This window comes from Leopardus geoffroyi, chromosome D4, assembly GCF_018350155.1.
Source record: "Leopardus geoffroyi isolate Oge1 chromosome D4, O.geoffroyi_Oge1_pat1.0, whole genome shotgun sequence".
Lineage (NCBI taxonomy): Eukaryota > Metazoa > Chordata > Mammalia > Carnivora > Felidae > Leopardus > Leopardus geoffroyi.
The window spans coordinates 69696568-69700566 of record NC_059342.1 but is presented as its reverse complement, the minus strand read 5'-3'; the positions used below and the strand labels follow the sequence as shown (position 1 = coordinate 69700566).

At 39.7% G+C, this 3999-nt stretch overlaps 1 pseudogene; it reads left to right on the top strand.

Annotated features, from left to right (window-relative positions):
* The first annotated feature begins 1196 nt into the window (after window positions 1-1196).
* LOC123592728 lies at window positions 1197-2202 on the top strand (annotated as a pseudogene).
* Window positions 2203-3999: the final 1797 nt, after the last annotated feature.

The window sequence follows — 3999 nt, the reverse complement described above, 5'->3', positions numbered from 1 at the left end:
CCACATGACCATAGAATCAGGAACTCACCAGCCAAGTTTCCTTTCAGAGCCTGTTCTTAGCTGTCTCTGCCCGGACTGATCCTCAGAGCTCGTCGTGTGGGTGGCTGTGTCTCAGGCTTTGGCTCTCAGCTTCAGTGTCCCACCTTAAAAGGACTGATCCTGTCTGGGCTGTGCCCTTGCTCCACTTCCTAGCACATAATTCCTCTCAGCTTTTTCACTATTTTAATTGGTTCATTCTTTTTTTTTTTTTTGGTTAGCTGAACTATATCTGCTTTTTCCCATAGTAATATTAACTCCAAGATGGCAGAAACTGTGTTTGTCTCGCTTAGAGTTATATCCCCACAGCTTAATTCCATGTCTGTCACACTGAACGCACTCAAAAATTTTTGTTTAATCAATATGAATTCCTATTTGAAATTCACCAAATGGCCAAATAATAGATTGAAAGATAGGAAATTGCTGACACTTGATTTTGGGGGGTGGGGGTGGGGAATGGGGACTGGAAAACGGCAATTTCATGTGCTTTATCCTAATATTTGAAGCATTCCTATTAACATTAACAGCAAGGTATTCAGATGGTTGCTGTCACTAATATATTACATTTTCCTGAAAATTCAATTCTGTTCAACATAATACACTGGGAAAAAACCAGACATAATATTGGAAATACTAGTTGCAAAGGATCAGATTACCTACCTGCAGAGTCAATAACAATCACCTGAAAAATTAAGAGTCTTAGAAAAATCAAGAGTCCTAATGAGTTTAGTTAAGTTGGACATACAAAATACAGCCAACTAGAAAATAATTATGAATAAGATGATAGAAAATATCTTATAATAGCAACAATAAGACTATAATAATACTATAAGACTACCCTTACCCCCAAGCCCTGGAAATTAAGAAATACATGTATATGTATATGTATATGTATATGTATATCATATGAAGAAAACTATAAAACTTCACAGGGAGTTCCTAAAGACAACTAGATAAATGGGATGATGAAGATGTTTCAGGGTGGAAAGACTCAATATTATAAAAATTCCATTTCTCTCCATAATTAATGTCAACATTTATTTCTATTACAACCAAACCATAGTTTGGGGGGAGGGCAGCCTGACAAAAACAAATGCAAAGATCATCTGAGAGAAAAAAATTCCAATCGACCAAGAGTCTTCTCAGAGGCATTGTGAACCTTGGGCCGTGTGGCCGTGAGTGTGCGCTTTGCCCAGGCCCACCTCCAAGCCGCCAACCTGAGCTACGACCATGTCATCACCGTCTTCTCATCCCACTGTCACCTGTTACAAGTGGAGTATGCACAGGAGGCCATGAAGAGGGGCTCGACTGCAGTTGGCCTGTGAGGAAAGGACATTGTTCTGGGCATGGAGAAGAAGTCAGTGGCCAAACTGTAGGATGAGAGAACCATGTGCAAGATCTGTGCGTTGGATGACAGCGTCTGTGTGGTACTTGCAGGGTTCACTGCCGATCTGAGGATGGTCATCAACAGGGCCGAGGTGGAATGCCAGAGTCACCGGCTGACTGACCATGGAGGACCCAGTCACCGTGGAGTACAATGACCTGCTACATGGCCAGCCTGAAGCAACACTGCACACAGAGCAATGGGCACAGGCCTTTTGGCATCTCTGCTCTTATTGTGGGTTTTGACTTTGGTGGCATCTTCAGGCTGTATCAGACTGACCCGCAGGGACATACCATGCCTGGAAAGCCAATGCCATAGGTTGGGGTTCCAAGTCCATTTGTGAGTTTCTTTTTCTTTTTTAAATGTTTATTTATTTTGAGAGAGAGAGAGACAGAAAGAGAGAAAGAGAATGAACCCCAAGTAGGATCTGTACTGACAGCACAGAGCCTAAAGGGGGGGGGAGCTTGAACCTAGGAACTGTGAGATAAGGACCTGACGGGAAATCAAGAGTCCAATAGTTAACCGACTGAGCCACCCAGGTGCCCCCCGTGTGAGTTTCTAGAGACCAATTACACTGATGAAGCCATAGAGAGGGATGACCTGATCATTATACTGGTTATCAGGGCTTTCCTGGAAGTGGTTCAGTCTGGTGACAAAAACATTGAACTGGTTGTCATGAGATGAGATCAACCCTCAAGATTTTAAATCCTGAAGAAATTGAGAAGTATGAAATTGAAAAAGAGAAAAAAAAAACGAAAAGAAGAAATAAAAAGAAAGCATGATGGGGTGCCTGGGTGGCTCAGTCGGTTGAGTGTACAACTTTGGCTTAGGTCATGATCTTGTTGTTTGTGGGTTCCAGTCCCGTGTCGGGCTCTATACTGACACCTCAGAACCTGGAGCCTTCTTGGGATTCTGTGTTTCCCTCTCTCTGTCTCTATCTCTCTCTCTGTGTGGCTCCCCCACTTGTGCTCTCTCTCTTTCTCTCAAAAATGTTAAAAAAAATAAAAAAAAAAAAAAGAAAGCATCATGATGTTGACAATCTTGTAGTGATTTTTAAATTCAGATCATGGATGATTCTCAAAATGATATGTAGTTATTTCTATTCCATTCATCTAATGTCTCAGTGTCCTGCAGTAAGCTTCTATATTTGTTAACCTTTTTTTTTTTTTTTAAAGAGTCTTCTCAAAAAGAAGAGATATGTGTAGGGAATTTCCATGCCTTGTAGCAAACAAACTATCATGCTACAACAATGAAAATAGTGACAGTGGCCCATGAATAGGCTGACATATGAAAGAAATGGAATGGGAGCTCAAGAGGCTAAATCCACTGGGGCGCCTGGGTGGCTCAGTCGGTTAAGTGTCTGACTTTGGCTCAGATTGTGATCTCGTGGTCTGTGAGTTTGGGCCCCGAGTCAGGCTCTGTGCTGACAGATTGGAGCCTGGATCGAGCCTGCTTTGGATTCTGTGTCTCCCTCTCTCTCTACCCCTCCCCTGCTCAGGCTCTGTCTCTCTCTTTTTCTCTCTCAAAAATAAATAAAAAGATTTAAAAAACTAAAAAAAAAAAAAAAAAAAAAAAAAAAAAAGAGGCTAAACACTTTACATAGTAATTTAGTGTATATCATTGGTGACCATGAATTCCAGAGGAGAAAGGGAATGTACCCTAAAAGGTGTTTTGGGATAACTAGCTACCGTTTAGGAAAAAAAAATAAATTCCTGTCTTACACTTAGCACCAAAATAAATTTCAGATGGACTTAAATATTTCTATGTTATTAAACCATGAATATTTTAGAAGAAAATATAAGAGTTATTCAGTCTTAGGAAAGGGCTTTCTAAGCAAATAAACTAAATATATAACTCTGAAGAAAACAGATTGATAACTTTATAATATATGAACAAAAGTATGAACTTCTGTATATCAAAAATATCACAAAGTTGAAAAGGAGCTATCAAAGTGGGAAAATGTTTTCAACATGTGTGATAGCAAAAATAGTTGAAATTCTTAATATATAAAGGACTTTTACAAATCAAAAGAAAAAGTCAAATATCACAATTGAATGGATACAGGACATAAATAGGCAAGTGATGAACTGAGAAAGATAGATGATGAGCTTGTATATAAATGTCAAATTAACCAATAAAGGAGTTGCTTCAACTCAGTTATTCTTGCTGTGTGAAATAATGCACATTTAAGTTATTTTGAGTGGCGCTCTTCTTTTGTTTTTGTTTTTATTGTTGTTGTTATTTGCAACCCTTTCTGATCCATAATTTGGTACCAGGAGTGGACTGTAAGTGACCTAAAATGTAGAAATGGCCAAATCATGGAGAAAGAGTCTTGGGCTAAGATGACCCAATTTTTTCTGGTTGAGAAGTTGGTGACTCTTGTTATATCACCGCAAAGCTTTTTCTTAACCTCTTAACCTCTCACTTTAGAATCTTGACTGTATGCCTTCAGAGATATAGTACGGGGCAGGGGCGGTGTGATAGGAGTAACTCAGGGTGTTAACATGGGTGGCATAATTCTGTCTTCAGTAGGATTCTACAAGAAAGGGACAAGTTGAGCTGAAGGTGGCCCATCTGAA